General features: G+C 42.6%; 1 protein-coding gene across 3 annotated transcripts in view; it reads left to right on the top strand.

The window, feature by feature from the left end:
* KCNJ6 (potassium inwardly rectifying channel subfamily J member 6) overlaps window positions 1–24,255 on the top strand; it is a 217,594-nt gene that overhangs the window by 115,265 nt on the left and 78,074 nt on the right. Inside the window, exon 1 of one of the 3 annotated variants that reach the window (XM_054049045.1) lies at window positions 10,964–11,039. The exons of the other annotated variants lie outside the window; for them this stretch is intronic. The gene's annotated coding sequence lies outside the window, so the exon portion shown is untranslated. Of the gene's footprint in view, window positions 1–10,963; window positions 11,040–24,255 lie in introns of those variants that run through there. 3 annotated transcript variants of the gene reach the window in all.

The following is a 24,255-nucleotide window of genomic DNA, read 5'->3' as shown; positions in this document are numbered from 1 at the left end:
TAGATAAAGCCAAATCAGCAAAGTCCACACATTTTGCATGGCTTCTGCAGAAATTTTTGAGAGCATAAGTTCTCCCAGAACTGAACCTATGCTCCCTTATAAGTAGAACTGGTTGAAACATTTTCAACAAACATTTTTTCCTCAAAATATGCTGTTTCGTCAAAACTGAAATGTTTTGCAGAGATGTATCAACTAAGTTTTCAACGGGAAGATTTCTGAGGTCCAGAGAGGACTCTCTCTTTCTCTCAGACCAGAGAGACCAAGCCAAAAACCTAACCTTTTCAATCCAAAACCAGATGTTTTGCTACAATTCTGTTTCACAAAACCCTTTTGAAAGGTTTTGTTTTGCTCCAATGTGGAACAAAAACAAATTTCCCAACTTCAGAAGCTGTCACAAAATGGAGTAACCGTTCTCTGGCCAGCTCTACTTGTAAATTTTTGACAAAGGTGGTCTGAGTTACAGATTTGTAAATGTGCCAAAAAGCTGGCAAGTTTTCCTGAGATTTCATACCAGAAGTTAATGCACAATTCTACCTCATTCTGTTATGAAATATTTATGAGATGGAAGAGCCTCCTGGGTGCAGACTTGCCTCCTAGTTAGTTTCAGAATCCCTGTGTCCGGTGCTGCTACAGTGCATTGCTTGTACTGATTTAGAGCCTGGTTTTACAAGCCTTGAGGGTGCATGACTCCCATTGAAGTCCATGGAAGTTCCATACACATTGCCTGCATGAAGGGTTGAGCCCTACAGTCAGTAATAGCAATTTAGTTAGCAATTCAGCAGCCGCTATCCCTTATGTGTTAGCAGGCATCAGATGAGAAGCTCTAAGACTGTTAATGCTAGAGTAATGATCAGGAAATCTTTTTAGGTTTATAGAAGGACAGAGATGAGACAGGGAGAGACTTAACCATTTTTCAATGCTAGTGAAAACATTTGTTTTAAAGATTCCATCTCCTGGGCTCAGGCTTTTTTAAAGCTTGCCAACAATAATATCTCATTATAGGCCCCCACAGACTACAGGTATATCCCTAATTCCCCAGCAGATTGCTTGGAATGGTCCATTCAAAAGGAAGAAATACGAATATGACCCTAGATCTGCATTGATTCAGGTGCTTTTGGTTTCCATAGAATCTGTGTTTTTCTAGTTTGATTAAGCTTGTTAATTTACAGTTTTGGCTTATTTTAGTGTGTACGTTGATAGCAGTCCGAAGTGAATTACCACTTGCCTGCCAAGTCCCAGTGCGAGATAAAATATACAAAGCAGGTTTTCTGGGAAGGTTTAAGATGATTTGGTAGCAAAATCAAAGACGTGATTACAAGTGTTTGATCTCACTGCTGTAGATTAGTGATTTTTAAGTGCCGTTGAAATCTTTTTTTTCCTAGGCTCATGCTAAATTTTACGTACACATTTTGCTGCTGATTAGATACCTAATATTATCCTTTCACCTCAATCTGGCATGAACCATGACCAGGAATAAATGCTCAGGAAGTGCCTTTATTAGCTTTTACAATTGTTGTAATTAACATGTTACAAAATGAATGAAAAGCAAGTCTAGACAACGTCCTAGGGCAGTGCAAGATTCAGGATTCAGTAACCCAACCAAATATGGAACCTAGAGGGCAGTGGACAAAGTGTTCCCAAAAAGTTTTATTTCCAAAGTTGTCAACTCTCACCATTTTATCCAAGTCTCTCAGTATTGTGTTTTTATTCAAATCCCAGCTTCTGGAATCAAGAGATTGCATGAGACTCTCAGCCTTCATTAAAAAAAATAAAAAGTTTCTAGCCCTCATGGTTGTGAACTAGTGATGAAAATGTGCAGTGAGTTGCACCCTAAAGGCTCAAAAGCCGGACAGCAAAGAAAAATATCCCCAAAGTTGTTGTTTTTTAATAACTCTCATTATTTTTAAGTCAGTCTCATGGTTTTGGGGGGGTTGATTCTAAATTTTTGAATGCTTGAATGCCATTGTCACTACCCGTTGAGCCTGATGATCTAGCAAGCTTTCTATCCATTTTATAATCCATTCATCCAGCCCATACTTCTTTAACTTGCTGGAAAGAAGTAGTTAAGTGAATTAAACCTGACAATCATTCTCTGTTAGATTTTACCTACAGTACATCCACCCAATCTGTAGCTTCCATAGGTAGGGAACAGTGTGTACAGGTGCACAGGGACATACTAAATATAGTTGGATGCTGTTATGCTGAGGCACTGATATCCTTTTTAAAGCTTGCATACTGCATCCTTATTCAGTTCTGAAGAACTTCTAAATAACCGCTGGAAAAATATCTTTAACATAAGCTACTCTTCATGCTTTACATTCATATCAGAAAGAATGAAAATGCAATAAAGCCATTGACTGGAGCTGATCATAGAATAATCCAAATAATCCACTTTAAATTGAATTATGTAATTCCCTGTTAATCATTGGTTACCTCCTGTTAATTACTAGTTTGTTTCTCCACTTAATAGTTTAAACTAGTCATTAACTACTGGTATCAATAGATATCAGAGTTTTCTTCTTAAAAGTATCACTTGGCAGAATATAAAGTAGTAAATTGTGTCAAAGCAAATGGAATATTTTCACTTTAATAAAAAGTCACTCTACCAGCATTTGCCATGGAGACTTCCATTGTAAAAACATTTAGCTTCCAGTATTGTGAATGGCAAGAATTAAATAGGAGGAGAAGTACATTGGTTCAGTTCACCACAGCATTTGTTGGTTGCATTTTCAAAAAACTTAGCTTATATTATAGCTCAGAGATTAGCGCAAAAATGTTGCAAGTGTGTTTTGAATTTAACAATGAATGTGTGTCAGTTTTGCTCCTGCCATTGGTGCAAAACTGTAAGCGGTCTAGTTTTACTCAGAGAAAGCTCATATGACGCTTACACTCTTGAATATTTATGCCAGAAATGGCATATTTTATGTGGTCTTATACACAGTTTGACCCAGAATTGGAACACTATTCCCAAATTTCTGGTCAGAAGAGCTAACTGCATCTTTCACAGCTAGGACTACAGATGCAAATAAAATTACTGAGAGTGAATGCAAGGAAACAACATTCCTTTTTAACTCTGTAGTAGCCTTAGAGTCTTGCAGTAGCTTAATTTTTCTAGGAACTATGCTTTGGCCACAGCTTGTGTGACTGTGAAAAGAAAAGGGTTTAATATTTTCCAAAAAACCCTTCATCCTGCATCTCTCCACAAACTGAGGACTTACAGTTTCAGAGCATCTTCATCCATCTAATCACAGAACAGGAACAATACCATGTAATTCATGCAACCAGTCACAACCAGCTAATACAGTTCAAATTTTAAATACAGTGTATTTCAGACAATAGCTGACTCTCAGTATCAATCCATCAAGGGGGGAAATTTAAACACAAAAATATTATCAAGTAGTTTCCAACAACAAAAATATATCCCAGGAAATCATTAACAGCTCACAACTTGAAAATGAGACAAAATCAATTGATAACTTTGTTTTCTACAGCTTATCCAATTATTTTTAAAGAAAGTGCAAGCGTTGCTTGTTTCACCAGTCCATCTCATGGCCAAACCAAGAGATCACCGATGTTCTCTCCTCTCCCTCTGACTGACTTAATTTTTTTTCTTAATAAAACAGTACTTCACTGCTGCATGTCTAGCCCATTGCTTTGAACGAGGGGAGCACCACATCCACTGCATGATTTGCAATTCCTTGAGACCTGCTCTGTCTCAGCTTTGACTTCAGGTTCTCCTTATTGGCCAGAGAGTGGAGAGAGCATAAGTCGAGATCCTGCATGTGGCTCTGAAGAGTTTGATCTGAAGCTGGAAAAGCAGCACTAAAAACACAGATAAACTTTTCATGTTGTGAGTCATGGAAGCTTTATAGGATTACAAACATAATGACCTCATGAGTGGGTCTTCAGTAGGGCCTAAACCCCAGACCTCTAGCTCTAATGCACAGGTCTCTACACCCTGGGCCAACATCTGGACACAGTAGCAGACTTTATTTCTTATACATGATCCAGTCACTAGAGGGGGACAAAGACACACTTAGCCAGAGCATTTCACACATAAATAAACTAAGGAAAGTACAATAATCAAATACAGCTAATAAAACCATTCATATCAGAGCTCTTAGAGCAGTGGTTCCCAAACTTGTTCCGCCGCTTGTGCAGGGAAAGCCCCTGGTGGGCCGGGCTGGTTTGTTTACCTGCCGCGTCCGCAGGTTCGGCCGATTGCAGCTCCCTGTGGCCGTGGTTTGCTGCTCCAGGCCAATGGGAGCTGCTGGAAGCAGCGGCCAGTACGTCCCTCGGACCCCGCTGCTTCCAGCAGCTCCCATTGGCCTGGAGCAGCGAGGCATAGACTGGAAAATGAAGAATCAATTTAAAATATTCTCTGTGGACAGGAAACACTCCCTCTCCTCACCCACTCCTAGGGTGACCAGATGTCCCGATTTTATAGGGACAGTCCCGATTTTTGGGTCTTTCTTATATAGGCTCCTATTACTCCCCACCACCGTCCCGATTTTTCACACTCGCTGTCTGGTTGCCCTACCCACTCACACCCAAAAAACATGCTGTTATTTTAACTTTCAAATGTGTAACAGGAGAATAAAGTGAATCTTGATTTTAAAAAAGAAATGTCATACAGTTCTCAGGCAGAATACTGCTGGGAGTTGAATGAAGTAATTAGATTCACACCAAATTTCAGTCTTCATGGAGGAGGCTCTAAATTTTCCTCAGACTAGAGGAACTGTAAATGCCTCCTTCTCCTGAGTCCTTCCCTCCAATTCAGGCAATAGAACAAATAAAAAGTGAGGGGAAGCTGAGCATAAATTATGGATGCTAGTTTAACACTGAAACTTGTATTTAATCCATGAGCAATTTCTGTAGCTACTTAAATTAAAATTTGATGCTAATACCACAGTCTTATCACTATTTTGAAAACATCAGTTCAAAGTTTGTGGTCTACAGTGAATGTGGTTTTAGGTCCACAAAGTGCTACCAAATCTTTGTTTGCTAATTATACATTGTTTGTAGCACAGAAGATGTACACGCATCAAATGTGCCCAAGAACATTGAACTGAAAGGCCTGGCTCCAAAACAAAAACAAATGATGTGAAATTACACTTGCAGGTGTAAAGGCTGATGCTCTCAATAAGGCTGAAGTGATATCGTGAGACATAAATGCTTGATTCTATATGTAGAAAAAGATAACAACTCTGTTCTTTTCATCACCAGAGACTAAGAGACAGAGTATCCAGTATTAGAGACAACTCCAGTACTGCAGTGGGATCCAAGCAGGCAGGTCCCCTCATGTCAGCAGGAAGGCCATGTTGCTTCAGAAATTCCAAGCAGTGCCATAAACCAAAGGGCAACAAAAGGGGATGACATAACTTAGGGTATCTACACTGGAGATGGAGTGTAATTTCTGGCTTGGTTAGACACACCTGCACTTGCTGTGAGAGAGCTAGTGCACCAAAAGTAGAAGTGTGGCTATAGTGACTGTCAAGGCTGTATCCCCACTTTGAACTTTAGGGTACAAATGTAGGGGCCTGCATGAAAACTTCTAAGCTTAACTACCAGCTTAGCTCTGGTCCGCTGCCACCATCCCAAGGCTAATTTCCTTCCCTGGGTAGCCTTGAGAGACCTTCACCAATTCCCTGGTGAATACAGATCCAAACCCCTTGGATCTTAAAACAAGGAGAAATTAACCATTCCCCCTCCTTCCTCCCACCAACTCCTGGTGAATACAGTTCCAACCCCCCTGGGATCTAAAACAAGGAGAAATTAACCATCCCCCCTCCTTCCTCCCACCAACTCCTGGTGAATCAAGATCCAAACCCCTTGGATCTTAAAACAAGGAAAAATCAATCAGGTTCTTAAAAAGAAGGCTTTTAATTAAAGAAAAAAAGTAAAAATCATCTCTGTAAAATCAGTATGGAAATTAACCTTACAGGGTAATCAAACTTAAAGAGCTCAGAGGACTCCCCTCTAGTCTCAGGTTCAAAATACAGCAAACAAAGATAAACACTCTAGTAAAAGGTACATTTACAAGTTGAGAAAACAAAGGAAAACTAAGGCGCCTTGCCTGGCTATTTACTTACAAGTTTGAAATAGGAGAGACTTGTTTAGAAAGATGTGGAGAACCTGGATTGATGTCTGGTCCCTCTCAGGCCCGAGAGCGAACACCCTCCCAAACAAAGAACACAAACAAAAGCCTTTCCCCCCCCAAGATTTGAAAGTATCTTGTCCCCTTATTGGTCCTTTAGGTCAGATGCCAGCCAGGTTACCTGAGCTTCTTAACCCTTTACAGGGAAAAGGATTTTGGAGTCTCTGGCCAGGAGGGATTTTATAGTACTGTACACAGGACAGCTGATACCCTTCCCTTTATAGTTATGACAGTGACATAAGCAGCTAGCCACCCGAGGACATACCTAGGGCCTTGGATGGGGTCATACTCGGAGTGGCTAGCCCTTCCCACTGCTTGTACCTCCATGGCTCCACGTCTATATTTAGCATACTGGATCAGAGCTAGCACAGGTATGTCTGTCTGTGCTGGAAATCATACCTCCAGCTCCATTGTAGACATACCCTTAGACAGGCCCCCAGGTCAGGTACAGGTCAGGGGGGCACAAAGGTGGCTTAAAACCACCGTAGTCCCCTCCGTCTTTCTGGGCTGCCAGTTCGGCACTCCTCTGTTAAAGGCGCAGCAGAGAATCTCACTCTAGCTATTTGTTCAAACCAAACTCCTGAGCTCGTTAGCTTTCCTCTGTCGCCCATTTTTCTTTATAATGATGGTGTTCATAACAATTAGTGTCTGATTATTGGCAGATATGATTTAAACCAAAACTTTGTAGCAAAATGCATTTGACAAAACCAGAACAGTATTTCAGTTGTGACTTGGTTGACTTTTCCATTTTTGTATTGCTCATATTCTCCTGCAAGCTGTTCTCCTGTCTCGGTCGGTGATTAATGGCATGTATAACACAGAGATTTCCAAGTTTTACATATCTATCCATGCGCAAAGCTGGTTATCATTGGTAGCTGGGTTGCTCAGCAGAGAGGGGGAGCACACATTAACCCTTTAACAGCAGAAATACCAGAATATTCAGGGAGCTTGCACTAATAAATTAAAGTCCCGCAGGCTTTCTGATATGTGAAAATAGCCCTCATGCAGACTTGGCACTCATGTTTCATTAGAAAACAGAAAACCATAGGATATTAAGGAAGCAACACTTTCTCATCCTATTCAGTCACAAACATGCATGTTACAAAGCTCTAAAAACCAGAAGGTTGTAAAAATGCAACCAAAAATAACAAGGGATTAGAAAAACAAAACACCAGCATTGGATTTAATATTTAGAGGACAGCAACCATCCCAATGTAATTTAGAAATAAATACTTCTCTTTCGTTTTAGATAGAAATGCTACTGGAAACTAAAAACCTAATTAAAAAACCCTAGCGGCAACCTGTTTGAGATTTCTTTGCTGCTTTAGTCCATTGCAACTAGCATATCATTATCCCCACCTCTAGAAAACCCTACTTACATTTCTTTCTCTGGAAAGCCTTTAATTTATTACAACAGAAACTTTTCACATTCAGAGCACCTCACTCTTCCCTCCAAATGCCTTATTTATTTGTACTGCCATAGTACCTAGCAGCCCTAGTCTTGGACCAAGATCACACTGTGCTAGGCACTATACAAACAGAATGAAAAGATGGCCCTGCCCCACAGAACTTACAATCTAAGTACACCTCCACCCCGATATAACATGACACGATATAACATGAATTCGGATATAACGCGGTAAAGCAGTGCTCCAGGGGGGCGGGGCTGTGCACTCTGGTGGATCAAAGCAAGTTCAGGGGGGGAGGGATAGCTCAGTGGTTTGAGCATTGGCCTGCTAAACTCAGGGTTGTGAGTTCAATCCTTGAGGGGACTATTTAGGGATCTGGGGCAAAAATCTGTCTGGGGATTGGTCCTGCTTTGAGCAGAGGGTTGGACTAGATGACCTCCTGAGGTCCCTTCCAACCCTGATATTCTATGATAACACCGTTTCACCTATAACGCAGTAAGATTTTTTGGCTCCCGAGGACAGCATTATATCGGGGTAGAGGTGTATAAGACAAGAGACAACAGATGGATAGAGACAGTTGGATGGGGGAGTACGAGGATGTTGGTCAGCATGATAGACAGTGGTATCAGCACAACAGCTGCCTAACCATTATCAAGTTTTTGGTAGACATCACGGCAAAGGAGAGTTTTAAGGATGGACTTGAAGGGATTTTAATGAGATAGTTTTGCAGATGTTTATGGAGAGCTCCCACAAGCATGAAGGGAGCATGGCAAAAAGCATGAAAGTGCTTGTTAGCAAATTAACAAATGAGCAATGGAGGCCAGTACTATGGGCCATTCATAGCTGGGAATCAACATCTCAATAGTGAAAGAGAGAGGATGGGTTGAGTGGGGATAGCCCATGAAGGGCACTGAAAGTAAGTACAAGCTGTTTATGTTTGATGTGATAGAGAAGAGGGAGGGATGCAAAGAGAGAGGTGACATGGGCAAAATGACAGGCTGGGGAAATGATGTTTGCAACACATTCGGAATGCCTATAAGTGAGGCAAGACTGCATTTGTCAAGGCCAGAGAGATGGATGTTGCAGTATCTGATGAGAAATGCGATGATGAAAGCCTGGATGTGAGTTCTAGCTGTGTGGAAGGATAAGAAAGGCTGTATCTCAGAGTTGTTATGCAAAAAGAAACTGCAGTATTTACCCATAGCCTGGTTGTTATGACCTAGGAAGAGGTCTGAGTAGGGTGACCAGATGTCCCATTTTTAAAGGGACAGTCCTGTATTTAAGCCTTCCTGCAGGTGTCCCCACTTTTTCTTAAAAAGGGGCAAATTGTCCCATATTTTCTGTCTGCCCTCCTCCCCCCAATCAGTACTGGTGGGTCCTTGCTGCTGGCCAGATCCCTGCTCACCACCCCCCGACCAGCAATGAGGCACCCTCCTCTGCTGAGCCACCTCTCTGGCCAGGTTCGCTGAAGCCCCTGCAGTCAGGTTCCCTGGGCCCTGGTGCCCAGTGCATCCTTAGGGCTTAACCCCTTCCTGCTCATGCTGTAGCTGGGGGACAAGAGGCAGCTAGGTTACGTTGGTGGCCAGCAGCAGTCTGGAGGTGTTAGCTGCCTTTCGACAATGTGAGGCTAGGAAGAGGCAAGCTGCTTTGAGCCAGAGGGGAGGAGAGGGGGAGAAAAAGAGATGAGCTCTGCAAGGACACAGGCCAGTCTTCATCATAAAATATTTGCATTATGAAAATAAAATATGTATATTAAGAACAATGGATCAAACCTTCTTACTTTTGTATTATTATTTAAGCATTTAATGAACTCAGTACTGTACACTTCACGAGTGCAGAGACAGTCCCTGCCACAAGAAATTTATCATCCCATGACCTAATTCTGCAAATTCTTATACATATTAGTACACCTTACTCATTTAAGTCAATAGCACTACTCAAGTGAGTGAGGCCCTGATCCTTAAAGGTATTTAGGCACCTAACTACCATTTAAATCACTAAGAGTCAGGTGCCTAATACCTTTGAGGATCTGGACCTAAAGATTTACAGGATTAGGCCCTTAGACACAGATTTAGGCCCCAATCCTGCAATGAGTTTCATCTGGGTAAACCCCATGCATAGCAATGTTGCAGGATTGGGGCCACAGAGAAGCCAGGACACAATGAAGGACCCAGAGGTGCATGAAAGTACAGACAGGGCAGGGTAGTTTTTTGTTTGTTTGGTGCTAGGGTTTTTTGGGTAAGTATCTCATTTCCTGTTATTTATTCCTCTTAAAGAGTTATATATATTTATACTACCAAGTAGATACACTTATTCATATGAGTTTTGCTTTGCCTCTGCATCAGTATTTGAAGAAGGACTATAAACAGGTGACTGGAGTACTATATGGTAGTGAAAGCTATGCAACAAGAACAAAAATAAGTTACAAATAGCACTGAACACAAAATTTTGCATCTGATTTTGAGAACACTTTGAGTTGGAACCTGGATCCAGATCTGGATCCGAATGTTATATTGGGCTAAACTGAGGCCAAGAATCCATAAATCAGTGAACATTGCAGACAGGGCTGAAATCTAGATCTCAGCTATCTGGTTCAGGCCCATCTTCAAAAACTAAACCAGCCCTCATGAGGGATCAGAACTGTATGCATCATTTGGAACTGTGAGTCCCTCACACTCAAACACAAAGGTAATTAAAAAAAAAAACACCCTGAGAAAGACACCTAAGCAGGTGAAAATGTGATTATAAGGGGGATGGTTAAATATAATTGCATTAAAGACAAAGGGCCTGTGACAAGGAAGTCTCATACTCTCCTTGCCCTGGTGAATTCCAGGGAATAAATCTTTAATTTCCTTTCTCCCTTTTTCTCTCCTTACTTCTTAATTTGAGAGCAGATGGGTTGGACAGAAAGGATATGCTCCCAGCATTTTACATCCCTCTTGCATTTTATTTCTTCCCATTACCTTTCTTTTGCTTGAAGCAGACCTACTTGTAGCTGCTCTTTATACAGGAACTATGTTTGTTTGGAGAAGGAATCCAAAATGGAGGACAAGCTATATGTAGGATGAACCACAGATTAAGTTAATAAGGCTTCACACACCATCCCTGCCTTTATGTACATTGTTCTGTATTGTTCTGAGTCAGAACTGACACTCTGGAGGAGGTGGAGAAAATCAAGCTGCTTCCATTAGGATGGTCATTTTTCTTCTTTGTCTATATTCCTTGCATATAGACGGCACATTCTCTGCTGATTCACATGGCACAAATGGAACACAGAAACCTCCTCTAAATTCCCTGCTGAATATATCCGAAGTGTGTGGGATTTCCCTGTAGACAAACAACTGCCAAAGCCAGCTTCTACGCCTCCTTTCCTGCAGCCACCACTACTCCAACTTTTGCGGGGTACTACAGGCTGTTTTAACTTGTGCTGGAGCAGAGAATCAGGGAGCCAGTTTTCCAAAAGCCGCACCCGGGTAAGCTCAGCAGGAGCTGGACTCCACAGCGAATCTGCCTCATTGTCTACAGGATTGTACGGTTTGTTTTGTTTATTCAATCACATCTTATACACACACAAAAAATCACACAAGCACTAAGTGAATTGTTGCAGCCAAAATCTGGATATTGAGCCATTCTTTATCTCCTTCTGTGTTGCACCAGACAAGTATTTCTGTAAATGTTATTTTACAGCAAATATAATACTTCAGCCTCTCAACAAAGGATTTCAAAGTGCTTCACAAACACCAACTCTTAGAACATCCCTGTAAGGTAAACAACATGCCCTATATACAGATAGGTAAACTAAGGCACAGATAAAGTAAGTGACCTCTCTTGAGTGACTACTAAGGGTTGTACATCAACTCATTGGTAGAGTCTATCTAAGGTACTTATGTGGCCTTCATTACCATAGGATCAGAGCACTCACAGTCTGTAATGTATTTATCTTCACTCCTTTTTCACACCCCTGAGCAAGAAAGTTGCAGTGCTGTAAAGCAACAGTGTAGCCATAGCCTTAGGCACAGAGAAAAAAGGGTGTGTCTACACTACAATTGGAAGGTGTGATTGTAGCACAGGTAGACCTACTCCAGCCAGCTTCAACCTAGCTAGCTTGGGTACCAACAGTAGTGAAGCCATAGCAGCAGGGGCAGGTGGCACAAGCTAGCTGCTAGAGTGTGTACCCTGGTTCCCAGGCAGGCAGGCTTAGCCCGTGACACCACCAATGCTGCTGCACCTTCACTGCTACTGTTACTCAAGCTAACTTTGATCTAGCTAGATTAAAGCTAGTTTGAGTGTGTCTGCAGGTGCTGTAATGACATTGCAGTGTAGATATAACCTAAGTGACTTGCCCAAATTCGCACAGGAAGTCTATGCGAACTGCCCCTGGATTCCCAAGCCCCAGGCTAGTGCCCCAACCTCTGGAGAGAGTGTTAGTCAACCAGATGATGAGCATTAGACTACCTCTCTCAGAAAGAGAACTCAGGTGCTCTCCCTCTAAATACCCTGCTGCAACCACTAGATAATCTGATAGATGAGGCGGAACACATGGATTAATGTGATTATACCATTCACTAAAGGCAGAGAGACACCTGTGTTATACAGATCTTCCAAAACAGGTGGCAATAAAATCTTTATACCACCTTCCTGTAGTTTATGCCACATATATCTTTTATTTTGATAGAGCTTGAGGCTGTTTTTTTCTACCTACCTACCTACATGGCTCCCATCACAGTAGTGTCCGAGTGCCTGTTTCAGTCTCATAACTTTTCCCTATTTGAAGCTCTTGAATCGGTAGGAAAACAATGGCATCATGGTGAAACTTAGTGCCAAGTACAGAATCCATCTCCAGTGTTGCACATTTGGTGGAATCTCACAATTAATATGAAGGCCTCCCTACCCACATTCAATATGTGTATTCTCTTCAGTTCACCTTCAACCAACAAGAGGCTTATGAATCACTGAAAACAGAGAAATGGCAACACATCACAGTGCAGTTCAGCTATTCCTGAAATCCAGGAGATTTAATGGGGTTGGTTGGCAGTATTACATGGGAAGGAAAACTAGGGATGTCACTGCCTTGCTACTACAAAGTCTTCATGTCTGTCACTCATTCCAAGCTGACACTTCAGGAGACCCGAATAGCCATTCCACAGAGCCTGTTGTTTTGAGCTCTGAAAACATATTCATAGGGTTTAGCTGCACTGGAACAAATTACTCATAGAAAGTCAGAATAAGCCTCTCCACCTAGTGGAGTGATTCATCGACTAGTACTAAATGATAATACTTGGCTGTTATATAGCAATCCATAGGTTAAAGGTGCTTTACAAAAGATAGTGGGTATCGATAGCCTCACTTATGCAGATGGGGAAACTGAGGCTAGGAGATATTAAGGGTTTAACTGGGCCATTTAGGCACCACCTTATATGGGGGCAGCACTGAGACCCAATTCCCTTGGGTAAAGCACAGGGAGCAGCTATGCCTCACATTTCAACTGGAGCCTGAGCTCCTCCTCTCAGCACCCCAGAGCTCAGGCTCCAGCCTGAGCCTGAATGTCTACACATCAATTTTACAGCCCCACATCCCGAGCCTTGAAAGCCCAAGTCCGCTGACCTGTGTTGTGTTGTGGGTGTTTAACTGCTGTGTAGACATACCCTAAGTGACTTGCCTAGTCACAGAACAAATCACTGACAAGGCTAGGAATAGACCCCACATTGCCTGCCTTATCCGCTGACACGTGCGGCTCAGACTCCCTCTCCCAGCGCAGCGGCCGCTCCACTTCTCCCGCCTCCCAGGCTTGAGGCGCCAATCAGCTGTTTGGCGCTGCAAGCCTGGGAGGGGAGGAGAATTACAGCGGGGGCGGTGTGCTCGGGGAGGAGGCAGAGCAGAGGTGAGCTGGGGTGAGGAGCTGCCGCACGGCTCCCCGGGCCGGGGGGTGGGGGAGCTGCCGCAGGGGGGGCACCTCAGGGCAGAGGGGCTCAGTTTAGCTTTGCACCTCCATCATCCTGGAGACAACACACATCTGTTCCAATACACCCCTGCCAGCCACAGACGGACATATTGTATATTGAACTGGGGCTTTTTTCGGCAAGATCCAATAATCCAGTGTGGTTAATCTGTACTGAGGGGAGGGGAAGGGAAGGGTGGGGTCAGGGAAGAACCATGTTCCTTAACTCTTTGACAGGGAAACATGACTCCTAACATGATACACTAATGCCAGATGTAGAAACAAATAATCAAGGAAATTGCAAGAGAGAAAAGAGAGGGAAGGCAAAAGCAAGGAAACAGGGCAAATTTGTTAAAATTGCTCACACATGAAAAGAAATTGTCCATTTAACCACAGCACCACTCCAGTAAGGACTTGTACCTAATTTGCATGTGAAGGCTATTAAGGTCTGGGTGCCTAAACTCAGGTCAGCCATGTAATGCTGAAGTCAGTTGCAGCGAACAGACATTTATCACTGCAGCTGTTATTAATGGTTTGCCAGATGTTGTTAGCTGAGCTTGGAGAGGGGCCTGTGGGCAGCAGACAATGAGAGTAAATATATTAATGTGGCCAAGGCTCAGTAATTGTCATGCTTGTAGAAAAAAAATCCATCTCCTTCCTTGGGAAGACACAACCTGTCAGCAGGTTGCACGTGTTAGGTGTTTCATCACTAGGTATAGAAAAGTCTCATAGCAACTGACATCAGCTTTCTGTACAGACCAGAGATCAAGCTAAAGATTAACAAAGAGAATCATTATTAGCACCCTTGGTACTAGTGCCAGTGTCGTTAACATCCCACAGAAACCAGCACATCTATCTGAAGATATGAATGTTCTTTATAAAGCTAAGTAAGTATCAGTCTCTCCATTGTACAGATGATGAAACTGAGTCACTGAAAGGTTTAAGTGACTTAGCCAAGAACACACAGCAGTAGGCTTCAAACCTAGGTTCCCTTACATCCCTAGTTTACTGAGGCACACGGTCTCCTACAAAGAAGTTTTTCTAGAAACCTCTTAATATGTTGTACATGCCAATAAAATTATCCTGAGGGGCTGTCCAACTGCATGAGGAAGGGAAATGTGAGGGAATCAAGAGTTCCTATTACATAACAACCCATTAGAAATATCTATGCCACTGCTTTTTTCTACTGTAGACATTTGCTGAGGTGTCAGGAGAGTGAGATGTCACTTTGTATTATTATTACATTTTTCTCCCTGCCCCACTGCCAGTATTGTGTAGTTAAGCAGGTAAGTCCCACTTGCCATCCCTCCCAAAGATTCTCCCACAGATCACAGATTGTGATCAGTGGCTAAAAAGAGCAGTGTTTCTTCTGCTTTACTTTAATGATGCTTTGTTGATGGGAGAGAGACTCCCTCGGAAGATGAACCAACTTACTCCTTTTTTCTTTGAATCAAATAGTGGGTGTTAGGGGTAGAATAACTTGAATGCAATAGTAGCTATGGAACTTTCCCCAGGCTGGGGACAGTCAGGCACATCACAGAGAGGATGACATTCCACTGTGAATATAAGAACACAGGAGTGGCCATGCTGGGTCAGACCAATGGTCCATCTAGCCCAGTATTCTGTCTTCCAACAGTGGCCAGTGCCACATGCTTCAGAGGGAATGAACAGAACAAGGCAATTATCGAGTGATCCATCCCCTGTTGTCCAGTCCCAGCTTCTGGTGGTCAGCTCTCCCTGTTGTCTGCTTCATAAAGCAGCAGAAAATCAGTTCTTCTTTTTGCGGATATAGACTAACACGGCTGTTACTCTGATCCGTGAGGTAACAGCCTGTTTGTACTGTCCTTCCACAACGTGTCAGTCTCATGAATTGGAGGGGAACACAGAGAGGGAAGTAACAGCCCCAGAATAAAGGAATTAGGTTTGGCTTAGACCAGTGGCTTTCAAACTCTTCAGACAACTGTACCCCTCTTTCAGGAGTCTGATTTGTCTTGCGTACCCCCAAGTTTCACTTCATTTAAAAACTACTTGCTTACAAAATCAGATATAAAAATACAAAAGTGGCACAGCACACTATTACTAAAAAACTGCTTACTTTCTCATTTTTACTATATAATTATAAAATAAACCAACTGGAATATAAATATTGTACTTGCGTTTCAGTGTATAGAATATAGACCAGTATATACAAGTCATTTTAATTGGCACTGACTTGGTTAGTGCTTTTTATGTAGCCTGTTGTAAAACTAGGCAAATACCTAGATGAGTTGATGTACCCTCTGGAATACTTCTGTGTTCCCCCAGGGGTACATGTACCCCTGATTGAGAAGCATTGGGCTAGACAAGTCACCATTTCAAGACCAAGGATCTGATGAAAGAATTCATGTTATGAACTATCTGGGATGGGGTTGGCACCCACCAACACAAAAATATGTATACATTGTTTTATGTTCCATATCTGCCATTCCACAGACTGCATTTAGCTCACACTCAGTACACAGTGCTAATAAAATGTATATCACATTTTCTGGGTATAGAGGGTCAATGTCAAGCTCATAACATCAATCTGAGTCCCGTGAAACTCATTATACTCATGCAACAATTCCTCAAAAGTAACAATTACCACTTGGGCCATACTGTATATATTCAATACCTAAGATAAAACTGCATGGTTCAGGACAGGTTTGGTTCTGAATAAACTGTTTATTTATTCCTTTAAATACTCCCAACAGATTGCATTTGGTTAGTTACAAAAAGACCTTGGCTTTTCCAAAATTAAGACTGCAAACAGCTTCCATTTTAAATCCCTATCTTAGCACCCTCATACATTTGTCTTGGAAAAACTGGTTTAGGATGAAAATTATGAGATTTACTCTGAATGCAAAGGAGAATGTTTCTGCCAAGTCTAAAGGAAATAAAAAACAATTTGATGTGAGTTGTAGGCCATTACAAAAATTGAAATTTTGACTTTTGCTCGTTTGTTTGTCGTTAGCTCACCAGTGGCTTGTTCTTGCCCCTTCAGGCTTTCCATATTATTAAATGTCCTTGGAAACCTAGCTACATTTGAAGAAAACAGGTTGTAATTAAACGTATTAGTGATTTTTGTCCTGGATAGATTAGGGCCCAATTCTCTTCTCTTTGATTTCAGTCTTGCAAAGTACTTACATGACCCACAAGGCTATAGTATCTGAGTGCTACCTAAATATTTTTAAATGGAAACAATCTCCTCCCTTGCTACCCAACTTTTGTAGGCCCGATGCTGCTCCCAGTGATCTCAGCAGTTGTTGTTTTGTGTCACTGACTTCAGGGAGACTAGGATCAGCCTTTCTGTGTTTGTGAGAGTATGTTGCCCTCCTTTGCTTAGAAAGAGCATCAGGGTCCTTCCAATAGCTCAGTGTCTCCCAAACAGTGGGACACGGGAAGCTTCTAGATGGGTTGTGGGCCCCGTGTGAGAGGAGGCCTGGAGTGAGAGGGGAGACATGGAAAGTGAAGTCAGAAGCTGCCACTGCAGGCTGAGTGCAGGGCTGTCCTAGGGACTGGGCCCAGCACCCCACTCTGAATATTGCAACATCGCGCATGGGGTAGCAGCATCATTCAGATTTGGCCTAACCAGCCCTCTGTTATCATGGAAGGGCAGCCAGGCTAAACCCTTGAAGCACTGTGAACCTGGGCAAAGCCACTCACTCAAATTTGGCCCAGCCACCTGTCCATCATAACAGAGAGACAGCTGAGCCAAACCTGAGTGGCATTGTGAACCCATGTGCCTATCACAATGCCTGGAGCAGGGAGGTGGGCTCAGCCCCTTGGGACAGGAGCCTCTGCTGCAGGGTGAATGTGGGGTACTGCTCTCCAGTACTTCCCCCTCCCAGGGGCCTCCCGCCTGCACCAGGCCAGGATGAAGGTTGCAGTGCCGGGGCAGAGGGTGGTGCTGCGGTTGGTCAGTGCCCCCATAGCAGGGCAAGAAGAAAGCAGCAGCAGAGGAGGAGAAGGTATGCAGTATATATGTAATGGTGGGTTGCAAAAAAGAGACAAAATGCAGGTGGTGGGTCACCTTAGTAAAAAGTTAGAGAACTAGTGCAACGGTGGAGTAATTTTGCCCAAAAAGTTGGGGGGAAGGAGATACAGACATTCATCTGTAGCACCACAGCATCATTCCGACTATGCACAAACCCACTGAAGTTTTAACACAACAAACAACTTTTCTCCCAACCTTCCAAAACCACTTACTTTTGCTGCCTCCTGCTTCTCCTGCTCTATAGTGATCCCCCTCCAGAATCTGTACCCCAGTGTCCTCCTTTGTCCCAAATCTCCCTCCTGCTCCCCCACATTCCCCTGAACACACATCCCACTCAGTCTGCCTCCCGTTCGCCCCACACACACATTTCCCTGACTCTCCATAGTTTCCTCACCTGTTTCCATTCCCTGATGCCACCACCTCAGTATCATTCCCAGCACCTCCAGATTCTCCTGCTTCTTCCCAGGCCCTCACCCATGAGTAAGAGGACATCAAACATCATCCTCTCCAAGTGCAGCCTGGCTTCAGCCCCACTGGAAACAACGGGAGGCAGCCACCTCTGATGGGGGCAGCCTCACGTTCACATGAAAATGTCAAAAAATACACTGGCCATCTTGCTGAGGACAGCTTATAGCTCCAGTGCCATTGAGGTGACAGGAGACGGAAGTCATTTTAGGTTGAGCAGAAGTTCACGTGACTGAAGCCGTAAGTCAGAAACTGATGAGATCCAACTCCCACCCCCAAGATATCACAAGATTTGTTATAAAAATTGCCAAAAGTTGGCAACCAATGCTAAGGTTCTAACCCTAGCTCTGCAAGTCTCAGTGGTTTTCGACATAGGGATGTGGTAGTTTCTTCATAATCACAGGCTAATTTTGATCCCCCTGAAAACTCCAAAGGAGAAAAGGAAAATCCTCATGCTTACAAAGTTTTAAGGGTAAGTCTCATTGACTGCTACATCAAGTTCTGAAAACTTGGCATGCACTGAGTAAGCACCTCTTGAATTTAAGACTACTTGCTAAGCCCAGATGGCAAAAAGGTGACCACAGCTGCTATCTGAACATCCAGCACCAGCTGGGGAACTGTCATTGCAAACCTGAATAGCAATTGCTAAGCGCTCCCTCAGCTAAGGGAGTCTATATAAACACCACCACTTTTGCAGAGCCTGCGTACACCTTATGAAGGGACCAAAATGAAGAGGGGGGAAAATAGGGAGACAGGGAGGGTGAGGTAATATCTTTTATCGGACTGACTCCTGTTGATGAGAGAGACAAGCTTTCTCGCTTATCCAGAACCTGAAGAAGAGCTCTGTGTAAGCTTGAAAGCTTGTCTCTCTCACCAGCAGAAGTTGGTTCAATAGAAGATATTACCTCACCCACCTTGTCCCTCTGATATCCTGGAACCAACATGGCTACAACACCGCATATGAGGGGAAAATAAGCATTTGATTATTGATAATATTATAATTTATATTAACCAAAAATACCAAACTGGCCATTGTAAATGTATCTGACTAATCACAGAGATAACGTAGGCATATTGGCCAGGTCACTTCTTTTAACTTCCAAGGGATCCTTACTTAGAATTTGACCCATATTTACAAGTTGTTCTTTTTCATTGATGAAGGAATTGTAGTAATCAATGAAATTTAACTGGACAGTAGAAACCCTCAGGGTATTGTGGCTATTCAGTGGCATTCATCTGCTTAAAACACTAATATCAAAGTAAGTCAGAATGCTAGTTCAGTGCAAATTATATACAGCCCTCAGATGTGTATTCTACCCTTTTAAGGGACAATCTGGAGCTCCCAGCCAAGACAGCCTGGATATAGTCAAGGAGCATCCCACCCTTAGGGCTGGGATATAGAAACAGGAAAAGGAAGCTTAAAAAAGGGAGAGAAGGGACTGTTGACTGCTATGAGTTGTAGGCCCCAGGACATTAACCTGATTTGGGCCTTAAAGACTTTATTTTCTGAATATACGTTTATATGGTGTGACTCAAGGCTCTGAGATAAGAGCCTTATAAACTTGGCTAAATTGCTCCTTCCATAATTTGCTGCCTAAGGGAAAGAGATAAGGCCGACCTGCCTCTTAGAACAATAAGAGAACTAGGAACTCTGCTGGCTGGGGTCTGTTTGGAGAGGACTTTTTTTTTTTCTCTTTGGTTTTGGCCTTCCCCCACTTGGATAACATACAGTGTGCAACTCAGTAGGAGCTGTGCAGTGCACACACGCATACACACACTCCAGCAGGCAGAATTTGGCCTTAAGGTATTTTATTTTCCCAAGAGGGTCCTCTAAGTTTTTGTCATTGCACTAAGAATCAATCCACCCTCACTTCTTCCCACCACTTCCATTGAATACTTCTACCTTCAGAGCTATCCCAACCCCTGCTGGCCTAGGAAGTCAGAGACCACAACCAGTAACTGAATGTCTGTGTCACTCCAGACAAAGTGCTACCCCTCTATCATGGGCCTCATCTTCTCTAATGAGCTCTATTTTAATAAAGGAACAATAAAAACATGTTAAACACATAGTGAGCTATATTTTTATCAACTCAATTTTCCATTTTTTATTTAATTTATTTATTTTTGGATGCACAAGTCTGTTCTTAGAACAAGTCTATTCCTTTATCAGGAACTCACTTCAAAGGGCTGTACATTCTCATGTACTTCACAGGAAATCTTTCCAACTAACAGGTCAGTTCCTTTATTAGGCACTCCTTTAAATGGGTACCACTCTCTGTACCTGCCTACAAAAGACACAGAATTCCTCTTTTATTTCCTTGTACTCCTTCATCTAGTGTCTCTAACAAAAGCAACCTGTTTCTCTGAGCCCTGTGAATAAATCCCTAAAATACAGCACCCACACATATTGCAGGTACATCTTCCCTCTATAAAAGTCAATGGATTTATGTTAAAAAGTAGAACTACTCTTTTCGCTCAAGAGTTCTAAAGGCTGTGAAAGCTTTGAATTATTTGTTCTCATGCTGAGCTTTCTCAGCTCCGTGAAGATGTATGGGTTATGCTGGCTGAAGGCTCATGTGCCATCTAAAATGTGAATTACTTAAAAAGCCTGTTCTGGTAACATCCACCTAACGGAGAGAAAAATTGAAAACCATAGTAGGATTTTATGTTTATACTAGGCTTTAAATTCAGCAGTCCAGAATCAAATACCATGAGATTACTTGACAGATTTGTGAGAACAGAATGTTACCATTAGACCAGCTGGGATGAGATAAAAATTCATCACGATCAAGTCTTTTTGCCCATTCAGGAAAATTCAGTTATCTCTTCGTGTATGTTTTGTTTTAAAGACGAAAACCATGGTCTAGTGATTTGAGCTCAGGGTTGATTAAATGCTAGTCTAGACACACCACAGTGTTTGTTCCAGGACAGAGAGATTAGTAGTTTGTGTCTCCACCAGCGTTTTCAATCTCTACATGAGAAATTTGTACTGGTTTAAAACTGTTTTTAAACCAGTTTAGACAGCCAAGTACAAACTCTTTTGTGGACTCTTATTTCAGTAACAGAGGTTTAGTTTAAATTGATTTCTAATCCTTTTTAAACTAAACTAAAAAAAAAACGAGCCTGGATTAAACGGCTTGTCTATATAGCCTTTTGGACTAGTGTAACTTAATCAGTTTAAAAAACTCATACCTTTAGAGTGCAACTTTCTTATGTAGACAAGACCACAAACTGTAGTCTAAACAAACTCTAAAGTCCTGATGCAAGACCTGCAAAGGGCATGTCTACACTCACCGCTGGCCTGTGCCAGCCCTGTGAGTCCACGTTGGCTGGCACAGGCCAGCCATGGGTTTTTCTTTGCTGTGTAGACATGCCCTCCCTCTGCTGGGCTGATGCTGTGTAGACTGTGTAGTCCATTTCTTTGTAGACTTTCAAGCTTCGTCTGGGGCCTGGGCTCTAGGATCCTGCGAGGTGGGAGGGTCCCAGAGCATAGTCAGTCAGCACAGGCCAGCCATGGATTTTTCTTTATTGGGTACACATACCCTTAGAGCATAACCAGAACGTTGCTTCATGCCAGGAATTGAGAGTGCACAGCAGAGGCGCCGACTTTGGGATTTCCCCAGGGATTGCTAGAGCCCCGCTCCACCCCAGGCCCTGCCCCCACCCCCGCTCTGCCTCTTCCTGCCCTTCCTTCACCCCTGCCCCACCTCTTCTTGCCCCTGCTCTTCCCCCTCCCCCCAGTGCCTCCTGCATGCCGCTGCACAGCTGATCGTGGCAGGCAGGAGGCATTGGCAGGGAGGAGGGGGAGCTGATAGGCAGGGCCCACTGACGAGTGGGAGGTGCTGGGGGGGAGCTGATCAGCAAGGCTGCCAGTGGGTGCTGAGCACCCACTATTTTCTTCCCCTGGGGTTCTCCAGCCCTGGAGCACCCACAGAGTCGGCGTCTATGGTCCACAGCATTGTGTTGGAATAGGCCCTCACTTTCTGCCTCCACTTCCCTATCTATAAAGTGGGGCCCAATAATCATCATGGTAACTTTTATCTACCTACCTCACAGGGACAGTAGGGGGAATAATTAGTTAATGTCTGAAAAGCTCTTGGATAATGAAACGTGCTATGTAAGAGCTAAGTCATATTTTTTAATGTTGAGCATTTCTGCACTTCCTGGCATCAGGACACCAAAATAGCACAGTTCAAAACAAAATAGCAACTCAGCTGAAATAATGAGATGCTTAAAACCCTGTGACCCTCATTTCAAGCATCATTTTCATTTATGTTTTCTTTGCAACCTGTAAATTGCTGGGAATGGAAAAGGGAGGTTGGGAGCTGGGAGTTGGTCTTTGTGATTAAATGTTTTTTGGGAGAGGAAAGGAGATGGGGTTACTGATGGTCTAATTATTTAGCCTAAAAAAGAGCAAACACAGCCCCAATTACAAACAGGATTTTGTTCAGAATTCTCTTTCACCCCTGAGAGATTAGTCTGTCCGAACAACTTCCATAAGGGGCAGAAGCCAACAGAAGTGAAAAACATCACAGCGGCTCCCCAAGACAACCAGGGTTATTTGTGCTGTAATGTTCTAAGGCAGGTGGTTAACAATTTTGGTGTCAGTGACAGTGTTAAACAAGCTGTCACTTACGGTCTAACACAGATATGGTGCAACTGCCTTTATTCCCTTCCCAGCTAACCAGCAAAATGCATTGGCCTTTTTTGTATTCTATTAGGGAACCAGAGAAATCCAACAGCTGCAGTGTTGAAAGTCACACAGAGCTGCTGCTCACTTTCAGAAAAGTGCAAATAATTGATGTTTTGGTTTCTTCAGGGTCAACCCAGAATGAAAATTAATTTTTAATTAACCAAAAAAGTTGAAAAAAATTGGTTTTGTGTCAAATAAAACATTCATTCCACCAAAAACTAAACATTTTGTTTTAGAGGAATGTTTTTTTTTTTAATGGTATTGAGGTAAAATTCTCACTGAAAAGTTATTTCAGATTGAAAAAACTGAAATGTGTTTCAAAAATGTCAAAAAATATTATTTCATTTTTCCAGCATATTAGAGGGAGCTTTTCTATTGAAGCTATTCTGCAAATTCAAAAAATATTTTGGTCAACTCACATCTGCATTTTTCAGAAAAAAAAAAAGTTCAGTCTGAAAAATTTCACCCAGTTCTCCTGGGGGCATGCATACTGCCAGGTGCACACAGAGGATCTTATATGACATAACTAAAAACATGAAACACCCCTGACCATGCTGTCCTGGGTGGCTCATGAATGTGGCTGCCAAAGTGAGGGCAGCCTGTCAGGAAATAGGGGGCAAACCCCAAATTGGTTATATATTCTATAATTAGATTTCACTAACCAAGTGACAAATCCCCTTGGGTACTCCAGTCTATCTTACCAGTACAGGTAAGCCTGCCTCTGTGATATATGGTCCCTTGTATCAGTAATCACAATAATATTCAGGTTACTCCCAGTCCCAAAGGACCCATCACTTACCTCAGATCAGTTGTACTCAGATTTGAAACCAAAGGCAACACTTGTAGCCAATCCTGTAACACAGTGGTTTTCAACCAGGGGTACACAGAGATATTCCAGGGGGCACATCAACTCATCTAGATATTTACCTTGTTTTACAACAGGCTACATAAAAAGCACTAGAGAAGTCAATACAAACTAAAATTTCATACAGACAATGACTTGTTTATACTGCTCTGTATAGTATACACTTAAATGTAAGTACAGCATTTATATTCCAATTGATTTATTTTATAATTATATGGCAAAAAGGAGAAAGTAAGCAATTTTCTCAGTAATCGTGTGCTGTGACACTTTTGTATGTTATGTCTGATTTTTGTAAGCAAGTAGTTTTTAAGTGAGGTGAAACTTGGGGGTACGCAAGGCAAATCAGCCCCCTCAAAGGGGTACAGTAGTCTGGAAAGCTTGAGATCCACTGCTGTAACAAACTAACTAAAGCTTTATTAAGTAGGAAAAAGAAATAAAAGAGTTATTTATAAGATTAAAGCAGATAAACACACACAAATGGGTTACATTCTTAGGTTCCCAAAGAGGATAGAAACTTCTATAATAAGCAAACTCCATATGTCTTTAGGGCTAACCCAGGCAAAACAGCTGGGGGGGGGGGAGTGCTTATCCTTGGTGATTCTTGCCCCTTCAGAGTCCAAGCAGCAAAAAGAATCAAGTTTCTCCTTGTCAGGGATATTTATCCCCTTCTCCCCCAGAACCCAAGCTGAAGGAATGAGTTCATGCGCAGGTTT

This window comes from Malaclemys terrapin, chromosome 1 (assembly GCF_027887155.1).
Source record: "Malaclemys terrapin pileata isolate rMalTer1 chromosome 1, rMalTer1.hap1, whole genome shotgun sequence".
NCBI classification, from domain to species: domain Eukaryota; kingdom Metazoa; phylum Chordata; order Testudines; family Emydidae; genus Malaclemys; species Malaclemys terrapin.
Note: the sequence above shows the minus strand (reverse complement) of the source record. Positions and strands in the feature narration are given on the sequence as shown.